The sequence below is a fragment of the Protopterus annectens genome, chromosome 7.part1, assembly GCF_019279795.1.
Source record: "Protopterus annectens isolate FY-2018-M chromosome 7.part1, PAN1.0, whole genome shotgun sequence".
Taxonomy (NCBI): domain Eukaryota; kingdom Metazoa; phylum Chordata; order Ceratodontiformes; family Protopteridae; genus Protopterus; species Protopterus annectens.
In genome coordinates, this window is record NC_056740.1 from 419,553,231 (window position 1) to 419,574,981 (window position 21,751).

The 21,751-nt window shown below is 40.9% G+C and overlaps 1 non-coding gene across 1 annotated transcript; it reads right to left on the reverse strand.

The window, feature by feature from the left end:
* Positions 1-17,629: 17,629 nt before the first annotated feature.
* Positions 17,630-17,701, reverse strand: TRNAT-AGU. The gene has a single exon. It is a non-coding gene; the product is annotated as a tRNA-Thr (tRNA).
* Positions 17,702-21,751: the final 4,050 nt, after the last annotated feature.

The following is a 21,751-nucleotide window of genomic DNA, read 5'->3' on the forward strand; positions in this document are numbered from 1 at the left end:
ACTTGAAACTGTCTTAGAATGTTCCACAATACCGGAATGTCCGTTTCTGGATTCATCAAATACAAAAATAATATCTGCAAATAAAGTCAACTTTCTTAATTATCATACTAATTATATATTCACACATCTGAGTCCCTTATTTTCTTTGCAAATGGCTTTAAATGTAAAGCAAATACAGGGGAAAGAGGATGCCCCTACCTGGTTCCTCTTTTCAGACACAGCTTAGCACAGATGAATCTCCCATCATAATTCTTGCTTCTAATCCTTCATATATTCTTCTACTTAATCCTAACATTGTATCAGAAAATGCAAATGCTTCTATTGCCCTACTCAAAATCGCAGCTTACTACACTGAATGCTTTCTCTGCATTAAGACCCATCACCAACAGTTGCTTCCCTCTGGATCATCATTGGTCTATTAATGTTGTCAAAAGTTTGAAACTCCAACACAAAACCACATTGTTCAATTATATATCAGTTTTGACACCACCTTTATCATTCTCTTAGACAGTATAGACACACACTTTATAATCTGGTTTAAAATTAAAATGGATCATTATGAAGCTTGGTCTGATGGGTCTTTACCCACTTTAGGTAATACTGCCACCACAGCTTTCTTCTAAGATGTTGGTGCTTTCCCTTCTTTTAAAATACTATTAAACAAAATCTTCCAGATATTTTTCATTTTCTACCCGTCTAACTTCCAAAGTTCTACAGTAGTACAATATGTTTCTAAATACATTACTGTAGATTGAGTATACATCACCATTAATCTAATTTCCTCCTATCTTAACTATTAGTTGTTGAGCCTCATCTTCTAGCCTTAACATAATTAAGTCCTCCATAAGTTTTTTAATTTGTGATTTTTCTTGGTTTCCACATTCCTCTTCTTTATACACATTTTCATAGCATTTCCAAAATATTTCTTAATTCCTCTTTAGGATCTGTGATTATTTTTGTTGCTATAGGCTCCCTAAGTTTGGCAACAACCATTTATTCTTCTTTCAGTTACCTGAGTCATGCTAAAAACTTTTGCGCTCTGGAGTTATGCTTAACAGCAATCTCAAAACTCATGCATCATTGTGAAGATATGTGAAGGCTGCCAGCCTAGCCAGATAGAATTCTGTAGATAATTCTGTCATTTGTAAATATTAATGTAAGCCACAGGCTTGTTCTCTTAAATGTGAAAAGACTGCATTGGATATTGAACTACAAAAATGTAACAACAGTGCACTTTGCTGTAAGAAAGCTAAGTCAAGCATTTCATGACTTCTTGGATGTCAACATTCGGAGCCAATATGTCTAGAGGGAGGCATCCTGCCTATTGTTTAAAGACCAGAGTTAATGTCTAGAATTTGCATGTATAAATGTCCTTTCTTGCTATGGTTTCTGACCAGGTGTAAAGAATGTAAATGTAGTTTGTGTTAGCCTAGGAACACCAGAGAAGTGTGAAGAATGATGTCATGTGAAGCAGCTCTGTGTTATCAATTTAAAGAGAGAGAATCAGAGAACTCAGAGCATTTGTCTTGAGAACATCCAACTCAGCACTGCCTGTGTCTATATGCAAGTAGGATCTTAGACTTTAGTGTTTCTCTTAGAAATAGCTAGGAAATAGGAAGATTAGGCTAAGTGTTTTTTGGGATGTCTGAACTTTTCTACAATATTATTTTAAGTATTTCTCTGTGATCTCTGAACTCTTGACTAGCACTGTAGTAAGAAATGTTGTCTTGTGTTTTTATGTATTATTAAATATTTTTAAACCTTTCAACTGTGGCTTTTTTGTGTAGAGATAATTTAAGCTCAAAGAGTACACTGCATGTATATAGTGATACTGTACCAAGTCACTCCAAATAAACTTTACTGTTCAGTCACACTTACCATTTGGATAACAATATTGAACAGTAATAATTGGACACCCTTTAATAAGGGCTTTTGAGTAGCTGATAAATATTAGCTGGGTGGTGGCAGTGATTTCTACCATATAGTCTGGGTAAAAGGGGCACAGTTGGAGAACCTGTGCCAGCCTTCCCCAGGAGTGTCTGTGTGGTTGTATAAACTCATCTCAAAGTGTGTGTGTCAGCTACTTGGGCAGGAACACGAAGCACTGATTGGACAGAGAGGGTGCTGGAGATTTTAGCTTGCCCACTAGGCTGAGATCTGGACCCTATAGTTGTGCCAGTGGGAAGTCTTATTGGGGACCTGGACAGAAAGGGAGAAACCAGACCCAGACTGACTTTGATCTCTGTGTGCTCTTAAGGGAAATTGTATTTTACTGTGTGTGTATTTATTATCCTTTCCCTATATGGATAAATGTCCAAAAAAAAGAACTCCAACAGAGAACAAGAAAGAGAAACCAAGAGCTTGAGGCAAACAAACACTTCCAGGACACCACAAATTGAAGAACAAATCGAACCACACTATAGTGGTAGATTCTTCATGCTGGAAAAGGTGAACCCAGATCCGAGGGGAGGTGACTGGGAAACCAGACTCAGTACGAGGGAACTGATTTGGCAACTCAAGTTGAATGCTACTAAACATCCAGGCTTGAATGACTGTATTAATTTAGCGCCAATTTTGAAAATCAACAGTAACATTCTATGAAGTTAGTTCACACATTTTTTGGATTTGTTACAGTCGTACACTGTTTTTTACAGTTTAGGCAGGGCGGTGTAGTTTTTATTCATTATTTATTTTTACATTTTTATACATGCATTTGTTATAAACAGATTTTTTAGTTAAAGGTCTTCACACACTTTTAAACAGAAACTGCAAAGTACACAGGTGGATCAGATTAGAACATCTTTTCAACAGAGCACATTTTGCAGTAGCCTATATGCTTTGATGCATTGGCTAGCAGATTATTTACTATTTATTTTCTGCACATTACTTATGCACTACGCTGGGTGGACGAGTACTGCTCACAGTGGTTACCAGCACAGTGCAGCAGGTTAATTTTTTGATGGAAGTATGTTCTTAGTATTGTTCCTGGCTGTTTTTTCACTGCTGTTTTAAATTCTTAATGTATTTTAAAGTTAGGTGCACTTAATATTCTTGTTTAAGGAAACCAAAGGTGAATATATTAAGGTGTATTCTTTATAATGTTGCACCCTAGCAATGGTTTCAACAACATTTACAAAACAGTTTGTTAAAATGCATTTGGTTTGTGAAAACTCAATGGTTGAATTTGCATTAAGTCAACAACTGCATTTAATTGTTTAATGAGTTGCAAATTGCTTGTTGCAAGGTATTTAAACTGAATGTGCACACTACAGTTTTAACTTGAGAAAGCTCAGTATCACTGGGTGAAAGCGCTTGTTTGCATTCTGTTGGTTTTGTATTAAAGAAGATTTTCGCATATAACGACGTTGGTGGATTCCACTTTTTATCTTTTGGGATTACTGTTTTTTGAAAGTCAAAATCCTCACCCAAATCTCTACCACTATAGTGTGGTTCGATTTGTTCTTCAATTTGTGGTGTCCTGGAAGTGTTTGTTTGCCTTAAGCTCTTGGTTTCTCTTCCCTATATGGATGCCACTCACTGGTGTTAGCAGTGAGGACTGAGGCTCCTTAATTGCTGGGCCAGTGCATGGGCATCACATATTAAGTGTTTGGCAGTGGTGGGATATCCACACCACATATTAATTGGTTGGCAAATACTAATTGGCTTGTAGTGGTGTGGGTAGAGTGAATTCCTGTAGCTATGATACAGTGATCACTGAAGGTGTTTTGTACTCTAAATCAGCCAAGCAGTGAATAAGAGTGCAGATCACAATTGTTTTATTTCTTTTGTTAGCTTAGTTAGTCAGGGAGAGCAGGCAGCATGTCAGCAGAGAAGTACAGAAAGCTGACAAGGAGCCAGCTGGCTGAGATTTGCCAGGCTAGGGGACTGGTGCATGGAAACCTGACTAAGGCAGACCTGATTGGAGCCTTGTTCACAGCTGCATCAGAAGACAGCAACCAGGACAACGATAAGACTAGCAGTGGAGATGTCCCACACTCCGAGAATGGACAGCTCAACCTTTCTGCAGAGGACTTAAAAATCCATCTAGAGCTAAAGAGACTTGAGTTGGAAGCCAGGTGTTTGGAAATAGAAGCAGCTCAGAGACAGAGGCATCTAGAGACTGAGGACCAGGAGAAACTGTGACATTTATAGGCTGAGGAGAATGAGAAACTGCTATGCCTGGAAGCTGAGGAAAAGGAGCGGCAGAGGCAGCATGAAAAGGAGATGCTGACTCTTCCCCAGAGTCATGGAGGTAATGGGGAAGGGAGTAACTGGACCCCAGAAGCACAAAAGGTCAGTAAATTTCTTCTGAAGTTTAAAGAGGGGGATCATTTTGATAGTTTCATTCATATGTTTGAGAGGGGATGTAAACAGTATGATGTTGGCCAATGGTTCTGGGTATGGTTCCTGACCCCCTTACTCCATGGTAAAGCTGTAACTGTGTTGTCTAAACTTGCTGATTGTGAATATTTTGATTATACTGCTGTTAATAATCACTTGTTAGAATGTTTTAAGTGAACACCTGAAACTTACAGGAAAAAGTTTCATGAGCATAGATGCAAGGCAGATGAAAGTGTGTGTGAATATGTTGCTGAAATGGGCACTTATTTTCATAGGCGTGTAAGTGGATTTCAAGTCACCACATCTGAAAGGCTGGCAGGCCTTTTGGTGAGGGAACAAGCCCTTAGCACTTTGCCTGAAGACATGAGATTCTGGTTAGCTGATAGACAATGTGCTACTTCAGATGAGTTGAGGAAGAAAGGAGACCTATACCTAGCAAGCAAGGCATCCCTGCACAGGAAAAGGACCCCCAGTACTGCTCATGGGTCTAAAGGAACCCATGGTGGGCAGCACAGACTGCCCCAACAGAATCTGCCAGTAGCAGGGGAAGCCACTAGTCCAGGTACATGTCCAGGACCTAGGGTTAAATGTTTTGAATGCAACCAGTGGGGCCATGTGGCATACAGATGTCCACAGAGGCAAGGTGGGGAACAAAAGGTGAGAGAGCCAGTAAGTGGGAAAGACAAAATGCCAATAGTAGGTTGTCTTGAGACAACAAGGGTACTGAACTACCATCCTGCAGATGTCCTGACAGGGAAGGATTTAGATAAGGTAGTACCATGCATTTATGCTTTTACACGCAGTTAGGCTAGGAGACAATCATGTGGGGTCTGGTAGCCTGGGGAAGACTCAGACAGACCGCATACTTGCAGCCAGGACTGGTGATGTGGTTACTTCAGGGAGGAAGCTACACTGTAGCAGTGAGACTGAAGGTGAGCCACGGCTGCTTGTGGGTACTGATGTTCCCTTGGACAGAGTGACTGCAAAGGAAGAGGTGAGTAGTAGTACCCAGGCTGACAGGGAGGCACCACTGTCAGAGGATCCCAGACTTCCTGTGGAAGGGGAGCTGGGAAGGGTTACAAAGAGAGAGTTGCGACAGGCTCAGCTCTCAGAACCTACATTGCAAGGCCTGAGGCAGGTAGCTAATGAGGCATCTGATTCTCAAGGGAAGAGGGAATCTGTATACTGGGACAAAGGGTTACTGTATTGAGAGTGGACCCCTGAAGGAGGGCTAAAAGGTGAGAGGTTACAGCAGTTGGTAGTGCCTAAAGCCTACCATCTGGCATTCCTAGCCATAGCCCATGATCTTCCCTTTGCAGGTTATATGGGCATAAAATGTACAAAGAGACATATTATGCAGAACTTTTATTGGTCTGGAATTTCCAGAGATGTAACAGGGTACTGCAGGACCTGTGAGCAGTGCCAAAAGGTACACAAGGCAGGAGACAAGGTGAGAGCTCCTTTGATGCCTTTGCCTGTGACTGAGGAGCCATTTCAAAGGGTAGCTATAGATATTGTGGGGCCTCTGAGTACCCCAAGTTGCATAGGGATAAAATATATCCTAGTGGTAGTGGATTATGCTACACAATACCCTGAGGCACTGGCTTTGTCCTCCACTGAGGCAGAAAAGGTTGAAAATGCTTTGTTAGAGATTTTCAGCAGGGTAGGTTTCCCAAAAGAAATACTGACAGACAGAGGTGCCAATTTCATGTCAGACCTGCTGGCTTGTCTGTGGACGTACTGTGGGGGTGAAGCACCTGAAGACCACCCCATACCATTCTCAGACTAATGGTCCTGTTGAGAGGTTAAACTCTACAATCAAGTCCATGCTATGGGCATTTGCAGACCAGTTTAAGAGGGAGGGGACAAATATTTGCCCCATTTGTTGTTTACTAACAGAGAGGTTCCCCAGGAATCCACAGGGTTTTCACCCTTTGAGTTGTATGGGCATAAGGTGAGGGTCCTCTAGATTTAATTTGAGATGAGTGGGAAGGTGAATGTGAACCTCACAAGGAGTCTGTTGTGGCATATGTCCTAAACCTCAGGACAAGTCTCAGGGAACTCATGGGCTTGGCCCAGGAGAACCTGGTAGAAGCCCAACAACAGAAAAAGGTATGGTATGACAGGAATGCTCGAGCTAGAGAGTATGTTGTGGGGCAGCAGGTAATGGTTCTTATTCCCATCAAACACAACAAGCTGCAAGCAGTTTGGGAGGGACCCTATAAGGTGGTAAGAAAGGTAAGCAATGTTAACTACATAGTGTTACTGCTAGGCAGAAGGCAGGGGCACAAATTGTACCATGTTAACATGACAAAACCTTACCATGATAGGGAGGCCCTTATGCTGAGCATTTGCAGTAGATTGCAGGAGGAGTTTGTGGGAGATCTGGTGACTGATCTCCTCAGTGAGGCTCAGACTGACACCTCAGTGGAAGGTGTAACAATGTCCCAGCAGCTATCTCCTACCCAAGTTCGAGAAATCCAAGCAGTGTTACAGGAGTTTGGGGACATGTTCACTGGGAAACCAGGGTGCACCCATCTTGTGCAGCACCAGGTGGATACAGGACTCCAAAGGCCTATTAGGCAGGCCCCGTATGGTGTGCCTGAGTGAGTCAAACAGACTCTGAGGGAGGAGATACAGGAGATGTTGGAACTAGGGATGATTCAAGAGTCTAACAGTCCCTGGGTCTCCCCAGTGGTGCTGGTGTCAAAGAAGGATGGCAGCAGCAGGTTTTGTGTGGACTACAGGAAATTAAACAGTCACACAGAGTCAGATGCTTACCCTATGCCTAGGACATATGAGGCCCTAGAGCAGCTGGATGGGGCTAAGTATCTTACAACCATTGATCTTACCAAGGGTTACTGGCAGGTGCCCTTGACTCCCAGAGAGAGGTCAGCCTTTGTGACTCCTTTTGGCTTGTATGAGTTCACAAAGATGCCCTTTGGGATGAAAAATGCCACAGCAACTTTCCAGAGGCTGGTAGATCATATCATAGCAGGAGGGTTTGCCCTTGCTTACCCGGATGATATTGCCATCTACAGCCATTCTTGGCAAGAGCACCTTCAACATGCCAGGGAGATGCTGGGCAGACTACAGAGGGCAGGATTGACTATTAAGCTGAGCAAATGTCAGGTGAGTATGGCAGAGGTCTCCTACCTGGGACATAGAGTAGGGAGTGGTAAGTTCAGGCCCGAACCTGCCAAAGTAAAGCCATTTAAGCATGGCCTGCACCTGTTACCAAACAAGCAGGTGAGGGCATTCTTAGGGCCAGCAGGGTACTACAGAAAGTTCATCCTCAGTTATAGTACCATAGCTGCTCCCTTCATAGACATGACAAGGAAGAACAGGCCAGATAAGGTAATGTGGACCCCAGCATGTAAGCAGGCATTCCAGAAGCTTAAATGAACTTTGGGAGGACCCCCTATTCCATCCAGATTACAGGAAATAATTTGTTGTACAGGTGGATGCTTCAAACTATGGGGTGAGGGCTGTACTTAGCCAGATTTCTTCAGAGGGAGAACAGCACCCAGTGGTTTAACTCAGTATAGGCTCCAACCCAGGGAGGAATACTATGCAGCTGTAAAAAGGAAATGTCTAGCCATAGTGTGGGCACTGCAAAAACTTCAGCCTTATCTGTATGGAAGAAAATTCACTGTAGTGACAGATCACAATCCCCTAACATGGTTAAAACCAAACCAGCCAGCAAAATGCCAAGTTGCTAAGATGGAGCCTATGGTTGCAAACATATGATATGTAAGTGCAGCACTGCAGTGGGAGTAGCAATGCCAACTCAGATGGGCTCTCAAGACAGGGAATGGAGTAAGGTATAATCAGCTAGACCTAACCCTCTCAAGCAACATTTCTTAAGGGTCACTTGAAAAACTAGCTTGAGTTCTCTGGGGGGAGATGTGTGAAGACAGGTGAAGGCTGCCAGCCTAGCCAGATAGAATTCTGTAGATAAATCTTTCATTTGTAAATATTAATGTTAAGCCACAGGCTTGTTCACTTAAATGTGAAAAGACTGCATTGAATATTGAACTGCAAAAATGTAACAACAGTGCACTCTGCTGTAAGAAAGCTAAGTCAAGCATTTCATGACTGTCTTTGATGTCAAAATTCGGAGCCGATATGTCTAGAGGGAGGCATCCTGCCTATTGTTTTAAGACCAGAGTTAATGTCTAGAATTTGCATGTATAAATGTCCTTTACTGATCTGGTTTCTGACCAGGTATAAAGAATGTAAATGCAGTTTCTCTTAGCCTGGGAACACCAGAGAAGTGTGAAGAATGATGTCATGTGAAGCAGCTCTGTGTTATCAATTCAAAGAGAGAGAATCAGAGAACTCAGAGCATTTGTCTTGAGAATATCCAACTCAGCACTGCCTGTGTCTATATGCAAGTAGGATCTTAGACTTTAGTGTTTCTCTTAGAAATAACTAGGAAATAGGAAGATTAGTCCATGTGTTTTTCTGTGATGTCAGAACTTTTCTACGGTATTATTTTATGTATTTCTCTGAGATCTCTGAACTCTTGACTAGGACTGTGTAGTAAGAAATATTGTCTTGTGTTTTTATTATTTATTATTAAATATATTTAAACCTTTCAACTGTGGCTGTTTTATGTAGAGATAATTTAAGTTCTAAGAGCACACTGCATGTATATAGTGATACTGTACCAAGTCACTCCAAATAAGCTTTGGTGTTCAGTCACACAATTTGGATAATACTGCACAGTAATAATTGGACACCCTTTAATAAAGGCCTTTGAGTAGCTGATAAATATTAGCTGGGTGGTGGCAGTGATTTCTACTGTATAGTCTGGGTAAAAGGGTCACAGATGGAGAATCTGTGCCAGCCTTCCCCAGGAGTGTCTGTGTGGTTGTATAAACTCTTTTCTCAAAGTGTGTGTGTGTCAGCTACTTGGGTAGGGGCACAAAGCACTGGTTGGACAGAGAGGTTGCTGGAGGTTTTAGCTTGCCCACTAGGCTGAGGTCTGGACCCTATAGCTGTACAGGTGGGGAGTCTTATTGGGGACCTGGAGAGGAAGGGAAAAACCAGCCCCAGACTGACTGTGATCTCTGTGTGCTCTTAAGGGAAATTGTGCTTTACTGTGTGTTTATTTATCATTTCCCTATATGGATGCCCCTCACTGGTGTTAGTGGTGAGGATTGAGGCTCTTTGATTGCTGGGCCAGTGCACAGGCATCACAATCATCACTGTCATCAACCCCCTTTTTCCCATTTTCTACATAGAGTCAGGCTGTCATGTCAGCTGTTGTCATCTCTCTCTATTCAATACCACTGTCCTGCCTTCTTCGATACTCATGCCTGACTGTCGTAGGTCTTCTCTCACACAGTACATCCACCTCTTTGCTGGAAGTCCTTGTTTCCTCTTGTTTTCTTCCTGTCTGTCCCAAATTTTCTTCACCAGGTTGTCTTCTGCTTTTCTGCACATGTGCCTGAACCACCGTAATCTGTTTTCTCTGACCTTTTCTGCAGTGCACCTTACCACCCATCTCTGGCACTTTATCTCCATTACCTCTAGTTTCCTCAACTGCTCTGCCTTTACTGCCCAGGTTTCTGTACCATACAATATTAATGGTTGCAACTTCTTTGGCATCCTTCTGTCATATGCTACACCTGATCACTTTGCCAGTTAGCTGCAGCCCCTCTGATTCTAGCTTTGACCTCCTCATTCAGACTTCTCTTCCGCTCAGCCATCCCTCTGAGATATTTGAAGCTATTAACCTGTTTGACTATTTTTCTCAATTCTCATCTTCTGCAGAATTCCACCATTTGCTGACATTACAGCTGTCTTATCTGTACTTAGTTTCACCCCATGTGCCTTCAGTTTTGCACTCCATTCACTTATCCTTTGCTGAACTTCTTGCTCAGACTGTAATGCCACACCTTCATTGATCTGTCTCCTCAGACCTGTTTGCTAATGTAGCCCTTCACCAGTATGAACAGCAGTGGCTTCAGAGCTGAACCCTGATGGGCACCCCTCTGTTAGACCAAGCACTGTTTGGACTTGAGTCACTGGGTCCTTGTAATTAGCTTGCACTAATTCTACCAGTGTTTCTGGGAATTCAAACTACTGAAGTACTGAGCAAATCAGCTTCCTTTGAGATATTGTCATATGCTTTCTCTTTGTCAAGGAATGCCCATTTGGACTCTCTCTCCTCATCTCTAGCTTCTTCTCAACTGTCTCACTGCAAACATCGGGTCAGTTGTGCTGCATCCTGATCTGAATCCAAACTGCTCATCTCCCATCTTACTTCCTACTACTCTGCATATTCATTTATCAATCACCCTCTCCAGGACTTTCATACAATGTGACAGGAGTTTGATTCCTATTTATTGGCCACAGTTGTGGATGTCCCCTTTTCTTGAACACTGCACTAGTATGTTTATTCTCCAGTCTTCTGGGATACGCCTATCTCTTCACCTTGCTATGAGTACCATTTGGAGCCATTTCTCCCCTATCTCACCCAGCATTTTTATCATATTGGCTGTGACCTCATCTGAGCCTGCTGCTTTCCCTGACTTAATGTTCCTTACTGCTGTGCTTACGTCTTCTATGGTGGGGCTCCTCCTCTTCTCTCATTGTAGGCCATGTCTGCGGCAGTACAGCTTCTGTGTTTTTTTTTTTTTTTTTTCATTACGAAGCTGCTGGACTAGTGAGCAGGTTATTGCTGGCATCTCTTATGAAGGGTGTCTGTCTTCTTTACCTTTCTGTCTTTGCCTAGCAACCTGATATAGTTTGTTTGTGCCTTCTGACAATTTCCAGAAACTGGTAGAGTGCCACTGATGCCTTGTACTTTGCTATTGCAACTCCTTTCTTAGCTTTTGTTAGCCATCCAGTATTCCTTCCTAGCCTGATCTGACTTTTCTATCTTCTATTTTTTCCTGCATGACTTCTTTCTTCTGATGACTTTCTGGATTTCTGCATTCCACAACCAGCTTTCCTTACATACCTTATTCCATATCTGGCTCAGCCACATATCTGTTCTGTAGGCCTCACATATGCTGTTTTGAGGCGCTAACATTCTTCATCTCCATCTTTTTCCTGTTCTTCTTGAGGTGCTAGAGCCCTGAGTCATTGTAGAGACCCCCAAGGTTTCTAAGAGGATCTAGTGACTCCAGCACATGCCGTACACACCCCGACTGAAGTCTCTCTCACTATAGTCAGTATTGTATATACTTCTTAGGGTAGACCTATGCCTGGCTTGCAGAACAATCTCCGAGCCAAACCTAATGAATTTGCTGCACATACGTAAATCAAATGGGACTAGCGCTACACATTCCAGGGAGCTAAATGTGGGCCTGTGACTTGAATAGGACATGCTGGAGGGACATTTTTGTCTCCTAGTGACTGCCGTGTCTTTGGAATAGGCTGGCAGTTCATGTATAGCAGAGCATTTCTATGACACTGTTTAAAAGGAACCTGGATGAGTGGATGGGTCACCATAAATTCTTACCAGGGATAGTGCCCACAACCCTCATGGACATGGGCAGTCATTACTAAATACAATCCTAGGTATTGACTAGAGTATCTATGGTACTAGATTGGGATGAAACGGCTAGGCTTGAAATGATCTCTGGATAGATAGCCTAGTAACCCCCTATGATCCTATGAATAATTCCTTGAATTGTGTTTTCTCTCCAGTCAACTTCCAGGTCTTCATGCTGGTTTCTGTTGACCTTAGAGTCTTCTCTGACCACTGCATGCAGATGATTATGGCAACCAGTGGTTTATGCTGTGGGCCAACTGTTTCACTGGGGATGACTTAGCATTGCTAATTATATCCCAGTGCCCTTTCCTTACTAGGAGGAAGTCTACCTGAGTTGCATGTTGGCCACTCTTGTATGTGATCTTTTGACTATCTTTCTGACCCATGTATTGGCTACTATCAACCCATTTGCCAGACAGAAGTCTAGAATGGCCTGTCCTTCTTTATTCTTGTTGCCTCACCCATCTGGACCCAGGCAGTCCTCACATCCTGTTCTATCTGTTATGATGGGTGCATTCATGTCACCAGTTAGCAACACCAATTCCTGTTGTCCTGCATTATCTAATAGGTATTGCAACTACTGTCTGAATGTTCTCTTTTCCTCACTATTACAACCCTGCTGTGGGGCACAGGCTGAGATTATGAATACTGCCCTATCATAGGCTGAGATTATGAATACTGCCCTATCATAGGCTGAGATTATGAATACTGCCCTATCATTAGGCTGGTCTGATTGCCATGAGTTTGTCACTAATTCTGATGATTCTCCCTCACCACAATTCCCACATCATTTTTAACCTATCTTCCTCCTCAGTAGAAGACTCTGGATCCCAAGCCAAGTGGCTTTGCTGCACTGCCCTTCCATTTTGCTCCTGCATCCTGTCAGTGAACCTACAATGTGTGTAGCAAATCTTAGTTTATGCTTGGCAGGTTGTTTGGTTTTACATCCACGTTTCACTCAACAGAACTATGCCAGGTAACCCAGGCTGGGCAACTGGACACCAGCTATCAGATAGTTTATTGAACCAGTGCTGCTGGGCTTCATGTTAGGCACAGACTAGCCAATAGGAGTCATATACACCCACCCCTACCATTAGAATGGGTCCCTGGCATAGGCCAGAGTAGGCCAGGTCCTCAACTCACTTATCACCTGAAAATATTGTGCCCATTTGGCAACATTAGTCAACATGACCAAATCGCATATCTCCACATTTTATTATTCCATTTCTCTATTATCCCAAAACTGCCTTATTTTCCTTTTAGCATTCTGCAGTTGCTCATCTTCTTGTTATGTGAGGTCCACTGTATTCTGCAATACTTCATCCCTAGCCACTCTATTACTTCTTATCCTTATCTGTCTCTTATTTCTGCCCTATTTTAAACTCCATTTTCATTTCATCACAATCGCTAGCAATCCCTTCTGAAGAAATGTTATCTTCCCTAATTACTTTAAAATAATTTCCACTACCCATCCTTACATTTTTATCTTTTAAATAGATAAGCAGTAAAATGTCAGTGTCTGATTTTTACTTGATTACCCTATATTTTATCTTAGTTTTTATCAGTGCATTACCTGAAATACTTACTGGATGTCTGTCAAAGCTTTCAATTAAATGTGCATGCTCCTGTGAAATGTATTTTTTCTCCAATCTAGCTCAGTTATGCTACCTTTGAGGATAATATATAAATTCTGTTGGAGTTCCTACTACTGAATTTACATCTTCCATACCAAATATGTTCATACATTTCTTCAGAAATCTGCCCTCTTTTGATACATCTTAATTTCTAGGTCCTCTGATACATCACCACTATTGCAAATCAAGTTCCAGTCCTTACCTATAAATATTCTCTGCTTAAAACTGATTTTTCCCAATATTTGCTTAAGCTCCATAATAGCAGTTTTGGGTAGACTATACATTCCAGCGTAATTCTCCTCCTTTGACAATAGCCCCTTACTACCACAAATCTGCCATTATTGCCTGTTTTCCTCTTCTGTCTCTACTGAACCCACTCCTACCAATCAGTATTATTACTGCCCTTCTCCTTTGTCCCTGAAGTATTATTACTGCCCTTCTCCTTTGTCCCTGACATTCTGTTAAATATCCATCCTAATATCCTTTTATCTGTGTTTCCTGAAATGTTGCTATTTGTATTTTATAGATTTTTTTAAACAAGAAATGTCTTTATTAAATTATCTCGTATGACATAGGCAATCCTACATTTATACAAATGAAAAACAAACCATACTGACAAAATTTTAGTCACAAACGTAAATCACTTATAATCAATCCAGTCATTGTCAAACATTACATAGCTCATTCAAATCCTGCCTTCTTTTAAACCTCATTCCTCCTCTGCATGTATTGTCCCCATAATTCCTTTTTTTTTCTATGTAATTTGCTCCTACCCTTTTCTAAAGATCCCAATCCCAGTTGTTTTATCTCTGTTGTTATATTCAATACTTCCAGTAAAGCTGGTTTAGACTTTGATTTCCATTTTCTAGTGATTGCTTTTTTGGCAGCCACCATCATAAGACTCAGTAAGGCCCTAGTCTATGCAATTCCGATTTTTATTATCATACCTCAAAAAAATAATTTCCTTAGTTACACCAACCTACTCACCCAGCATGTCTGACAGAGAAGTCTACAGGGAAACCTTAACATCTACAAACTCATTACACTCATAGAAAATATGTTCCCAATTACCTCTTCCTTCTCTATCAGACCTCCAACATTTGCTGTCTACCTGAGGAAAAATTCTTGAAGTCTACTTGGGGTATAAAAATGCCTATGTAAACACTTCCAAGCAAAGATCCTAAATCTTGTAGACTTTGTTGCATAACTGGGAGACACACATATATCCCTCAACTGTTTCACTGTGAATTGCTCATCCAATTTCTATTTTCAATTCTTTCTAACCTCCTCTGATTGATTCTTGTAGTTAACATGCAATATTTTATATGCTCTACCAAGTCCTTCAAAGGCCTTTAGGAACGCAAGAACATAGTAGTTAATCTATCAGTGCATAAATTAACTTTATATGAACTTATTGTTTTAGAAAAAGGCCTATCATTTATCCCAGCGGCAGATACGGACATTACTGAGGTTGTATTGGATGTTAAAATGTTCACTAGCAATTTAATGCTTAAATTAATGTATGATAATGGTTCTGACAATGATGCTTTCATTTTTAAGAAACCAAGTCTTTTGATACCCAAGCAGAATTCATTAATTAACGCTTTTGAGCAGCTGTGCTTAGAATACATATATAATGTATATTATGAGCAAAATGTAAACAAGGCAGGAAAAAATGGTATAATTTAACTAAACAGGAACATGCAGCTATGCTGAATTTACAGAATAACCCCCACATTATGATACGACCAGCGGATAAGGGAGGGCAAATAGTGATTCTGAATAAAATAGACTATGATAATAAAATGTATGATTTACTAAATGACCCACAGTTTTATCAGATTATTACACTTATGCATGTTAAGAGAATGATAGCTGAAGTGCATAATAAACTGAAGGAACTGAAACATAGAAATCTCATAGATGATGGACTATACAATTATTTTGTAATAGTTAACCCCATTACCCCAAACATCCAGGGCCTACCAAAAATACACAAATCTAACATCAATCCCTCCATGAGACCTATAGTGGCAGGAAGGAATTGGTGTACAGAATCTATCTCAATGTTTATAGAAAAACAACTCGAGTTTATTGAATAAGTCTACACATATTCTTAGAGATACAGAACATTTCGTTAGAGACCTTTATGGTTTATTTGTCAACAATGGATTAGAAATCAAGGAATGCATACTGGTTACATTGGATGTTGTTTCCTTATTTACTGTAATTCCCAATGAGATTGGGGTCAAAAGTGTCATCAGATTATTGAATGAAAGTGGGATGTATAGTATAGAAGCAGTTGAACTGATACAGACTTTGTTAAAGCTTATCCTTGAGAACAACATCTTTATGTACAGAGATACAATTTATTGGCAAAAGAATGGCATTGCAATGGGCACATCATGTGCTAATAGTTATGCAAATGCCGTAATGTTAGTATGGGAAACTGAATACATTGTTGAAGGATTATGGAAACAGAAAGTATTGTTCTTTCGCAGGTTTGTCGACCTTTTTCTTTTATGGAAGGGGTCATCAACAGACCTGTTTGAATTTGTGGACTACCTTAATAATTCAACACCTTTCCTTAGATTTACTGTTAATTGGTCTCATACTGATGTAAGTTTCTTAGATTTAATAGTCACAAAGGATAGTATAGGTCAATTAAGTACAAAAATACATAGAAAAGAATGTCATGTCGATAGACTTTTATCTAAAGACAGCATGCATCCAAATTTGATTTTTAGGAATGTAGCACAAAATCAATTTTTAGGGCTTCTAGGTTAAATGCCAAACTAGAAGACTATGAGCAACAAATGCATACAACAAGCTCCGAGTTGAAAGAAAGGGGATATGATGAATATATGATAAACAGTAAAATGAAGCAGATTGAGTGTTTAAGAAATACTAGGGCAAAACCATTCTTTTCTGAGAGATATGAAAAGGACAAAAGTCAGAAAGAGGTAATATGAAGGAGTAATATGAAAGTATGCTTGAGTTACTCTAGAAATATAAGAAATTACAATTAAATTATTAATAAACATTGGAGTATTTTAACTACAGATGGTCAGATTAGCAAGTTTTTAGATTCCCAACCACAGTATACATACAAAAATAAAAAATCTTTGAAACGGAGGTTATGCACTGGTAGAGATGAGGCAGGAAATGAAGGCATTATAGGAACTAAACCATGTAAGAAATGTAAATATTGCGTTTTTATAGCAGAGGAGACAGAGTTTAAACATCCTAATACAGGTGAAGTCTCTTTAAAAGTCAGTGCTGATTGTAATAGTTGTCACATGGTTTATATGGCTATCTGCCAGTTGTGCCATAAATTTTATGTTGGCAAAACGGATAGATTTTTAAAAGACAGGATCAGAGAACATATCTATCACATAAAGAAGAAAAGTACTTTCAGTGCATTAGCTAAGCATTTAACAAATGAGCAGCACACATTCAAGTTCATGGTATTAGGGAGGAATTATGTTAGCAAAAGAGGGGGAGATGTTAGAAACAAAACTGAAGAAATGGAGGCCAATTGGATACTAAGACTTAGAGCAAATGTAGGGCATGGGCTGAATGATCATATACCCATGAGACCTATGTTAAAAAACAGACCTTTACAAAGATGAAAAGTTTTTAAGTTTTTATGTTCTATATATTCGCTTGTATGTTTTAACTGAATTTTATGTTATATATATTTGTGTTTTTAATATGTTTCACTTATATTCATTTAAAGTGAAGCAATGAATTATTAATTTATATGACAATATATTTTTAAATGTCAATGAGAGTGTCATGTGGTTTAGTATACAAGGTGTGTTATTAATGTTTTGTGTTACACCTGATGAAGTATTCAGTGAAAGCGGTTGTGTATCATTAAAGCAGACTGCATCATAAAGAAGCTGGAGCCTTGTATTTGCTGCTTTGTTCTTTGGATTTGTATTAGTTTTCTGTGAGGACACCTGGTTACAGTTGGGCTGTTTTTTACATATTTATTTATTTAGTTAACATTTGTTAACTGGGAAAGTCAGACTTGGAACATAGTTAGATACCAGGCTATCGGCCCTGGGGCCTATACAAGCCCAACCAAGAAGGTACCCTGGCTTTTGCCAACCAAGAAAATTATGAAGAAGGGAAACACAGGCTCTGATGAGATTTGAACTCATGCCCCTGGTTTACTAGACCAGTGCTCTAACCCCAGAGCTACAGAGCCACCATAGCCAATTTTCAGCAGAGGCCCAGGGAGAAATGCTCCAGACACGTCTTTGAATGTAAGAGGAAACTGGAGTACCCGGAGGAAACTCACACAAATGTAGGGAGGACATGCAGACACTGCACAGAAGGCACTCCAGCTGAAAATTGAACCGGAGAACCTTTTGCTGTGAGGCAACAACACTATTACTGCCCCATCCAGATGATCATGGATATCTGTGATTGTGGGTTCAATGAAGCTTTTTATACCATCACTTAAATAGGCTGTAGTTAACTTTGGCCAATTTTTCATAATATTTATTCCTGTGATGGTGTCAGTTCCAGTAGTTTATTTATTTTACATTTGTTGACTGGGATAGTCCAACTGGATACATTTCCATTTTCAGCAGAGGCCCGGGGAGAAAAGCTCCAAGGTAGAACATACAGTAAAACAATCACAAAATGATTAAAAGTTAAATACAGTTTACAGGCTACAGTTAAGCAAGCAGGTAAAATAATCATACATTTTTAAAACAATGTTGAGAAATTGACTAGGCAATGTAACATGATTAAAGACTATAGAGGAGGATCTAGTCGGATTTTAACAAGGACATAGCCAGTGAGTTTTAAACTATAGCTTGAGGCTTTTTTAAACTGAGTAAGAGAGGGTTCAAGAGTAAAATCAGCAGGAAGAGAGTTCCAAGTTTTGCCAACAGAGTTAGCAGAGAGTCCCCAGCAGAGCTGTTGATTTTGGATGATTGAACCGGTAGTTTATTAGAAGAGCGAAGTGACCTCAGGTTGCTATAAGGGTTGATGATATTTTTAAGTGCAGGCATATTATCAGGGTGGTTGAGAACTTTATGAACAATTATAAGCTGGTTGTACTGAAGTAGGCTAAGCCATTCTAGCCACCTCAGAAGATTTAGATTGTGACAGCGGTGGGTCCTATAGGCCGTGCCTGTTGCAAATCTAGTAATATGGTTATAACAGCTGGAGAGTTTGGTAAGAGCGGATTTGTTCAAATTAGTGAGTAGAGGGGAGGCATAGAGAAGAGTGGAGAGTAGATGGGAACGAACAATTGCAGTCCTAGCAAATGGAGTAAGGAATGGTTTCATCTTGTAGAGGGAACCAAGTCTTTTGTTAATGGTTTTGATAGTTTGATTGACATGGATATCAAATTTGAGGGTGTTGCCTACTGTGACACCTAGGAGTTTGGTTTGCGCATCTGCGTAGATAATGGTACCATTATTAGATTTTATGGTAAAGAGTAGTGAGGAAGACTTACAAGTGGGGGAGAAAAGAAGCAACTTTGTTTTGTTAGGGTTTAATATCAGCTGACGGTTAGAGAGCCAGTTTTCAACTATATTGAAAGTATTCTGAGTTAATGTCATTAGATCTGTCTGGGAGGTGGCTGAATAAATCAAAGTGGAGTCATCTGCATATTGGATACAGGTAGCATTTGGGATGACAGTGGGAAGGTCATTAATAAAGAGAGAGAAAATAAGGGGTCCTAGTATGGAGCCCTGGGGGACACCTAGAGTGATGGGTAGGCAGGTTGATAGTTTGTCCTGCCATAGGACAGCTTATTGTCTACCACACAGGTAAGATTGGAACCACTGAAGCGCATGGCTATTTAGTGAGAATGCCTTAAGGGTGTGCATGAGTATTTGGTGGTTGACCATATCGAAGGCCTTGGAGAGATCTAAAAAGAGGGCTGAGGAAAGCTTGCTATTATCTTGGTTATGATTTATGGTGTTAGAGAAGGATTGGAGGGCTGAGGTGGTACTATGGTGAGGGATAAAACAGTGCCGAGTTAGCCAACAGCTTATTCTGGGTAAGATAATGCATAACTTGTTTATGGACACACACCTCCATAATTTTAGCCAATGGTGACAGAATAGCTATGGGTCTAAAGTTTGATCATTCAAAGGAGTTGCCTCCTTTATGGAGTGGTATTACATGAACTATTTTCCAAATGGCGGGGATGGTGGCTTCAAATAAGGTTCTGTTGATTATGATGGAGATGGGGTATGCTATGGCATCTGCTGCTTTTTGCAGATACTCTGGTGGGAGGAGATCAGCTGCTAGAGTAGTTGGTTTTAATTTCTTAATTAGAGATCTGATACGTGATGTAGAAACAGGCTGAAAGATAAAGGAGAGTGGGGTATTGGCTGTGGCAGAATTTGGGTTGGAGCAGCTGGGTGCTAGTTGGCTGGCTAGAGATCGGATAGTCCCTGTGAAGAAACTATTGAAGTTATTTGCAATATCCTCTGGGGATTTATGGTTGGAAGCTGATGGGGTAGGAGTGGAGGACTGTCCTGGGTGAAGTTTGTTTATTCCTGCCCAAAACTTCTGAGGTTTGTTGTGATGTTTTTGTTGAAGATGGTAGTAGAAGTTTTTTTTGTCTAGTATAATAGATTTTTTTATGTAATTCCTTAGCTGTCAGTCTCTGAGTTGATCTAGCAGGTCTTTTGTGGCACACCATTTGTCCCATGCCTTATTTCTAGCTATGAATTTAGATTTGGTCTCTTTTGAGAGCCACGGAGCAGTTTTTGCTTTGGTTCTAATGGAGCGAGCAGGAGCATGAGAATCAAGAATAGTAAGGAACATGGAATTAAAGTATGGTACCGCATCGTCCAGTGAAAGGGTACGCTACCGCATCGTCCAGTGAAAGGGGCTTAAGGAATTAAAGTATGCTACCACATCGTCCAGTGAAAGGGTACGCTACCGCATCATCCAGTGAAAGGGGCTTAAGGAATTAAAGTATGCTACCACATCGTCCAGTGAAAGGGTACACTACTGCATCGTCCAGTGAAAGGGTACGCTACCGCATCGTCCAGTGAAAGGGGCTTAAGGAATTAAAGTATTACACTACCGCATCGTCCAGTGAAAGGGTACGCTACCACATCGTCCAGTGAAAGGGGCTTAAGGAATTAAAGTATGCTACCACATCGTCCAGTGAAAGGGTACACTACCGCATCGTCCAGTGAAAGGGTACGCTACCGCATTGTCCAGTGAAAGGGGCTTAAGGAATTAAAGTATTACACTACTGCATCGTCCAGTGAAAGGGTACGCTACTGCATCGTCCAGTGAAAGGGGCTTAAGGAATTAAAGTATGCTACCACATCGTCCAGTGAAAGGGTACACTACCGCATCGTCCAGTGAAAGGGTACGCTACCGCATCGTCCAGTGAAAGGGGCTTAAGGAATTAAAGTATTACACTACCGCATCGTCCAGTGAAAGGGTACGCTACCGCATCATCCAGTGAAAGGGGCTTAAGGAATTAAAGTATGCTACCACATCGTCCAGTGAAAGGGTACACTACCGCATCGTCCAGTGAAAGGGTACGCTACCGCATCGTCCAGTGAAAGGGGCTTAAGGAATTAAAGTATTACACTACCGCATCGTCCAGTGAAAGGGTACGCTACCGCATCGTCCAGTGAAAGGGGCTTAAGGAATTAAAGTATGCTACCACATCGTCCAGTGAAAGGGTACGCTACTGCATCGTCCAGTGAAAGGGGCTTAAGGAATTAAAGTATGCTACCACATCGTCCAGTGAAAGGGTACGCTACTGCATCGTCCAGTGAAAGGGGCTTAAGGAATTAAAGTATGCTACCACATCGTCCAGTGAAAGGGTACGCTACCGCATCGTCCAGTGAAAGGGGCTTAAGGAATTAAAGTACGCTACCACATCATCCAGTGAAAGGGTATGCTACTGCATCGTCCAGTGAAAGGGGCTTAAGGATTGAACAATTGCAAGCTTTAAGTTCATTTTGCAAATTGGTGGAGTTGAAGTTATTATTATATCTGATGGTTTTAAAGGTGGTCTGGAGGGGCTTATCTACCTTGTGCTTGATAACGTATGTAAGTGGTCACTTAGGTCATCTGGGAGGATCCCTGACTTGTACATACAGGGGTGGCTGTTGATAACTATCCAATCTAGGATACTGTCTTTGTTATTGGGTTTGCCTATCCCAGTGGGGGAGGATATGAGCTGTGTAAAACCATGTAGGTTGACATGGGTTGTAGGAGATTCTGAGGAACAGGTGTTTAAATCAATGATAAAATCTAC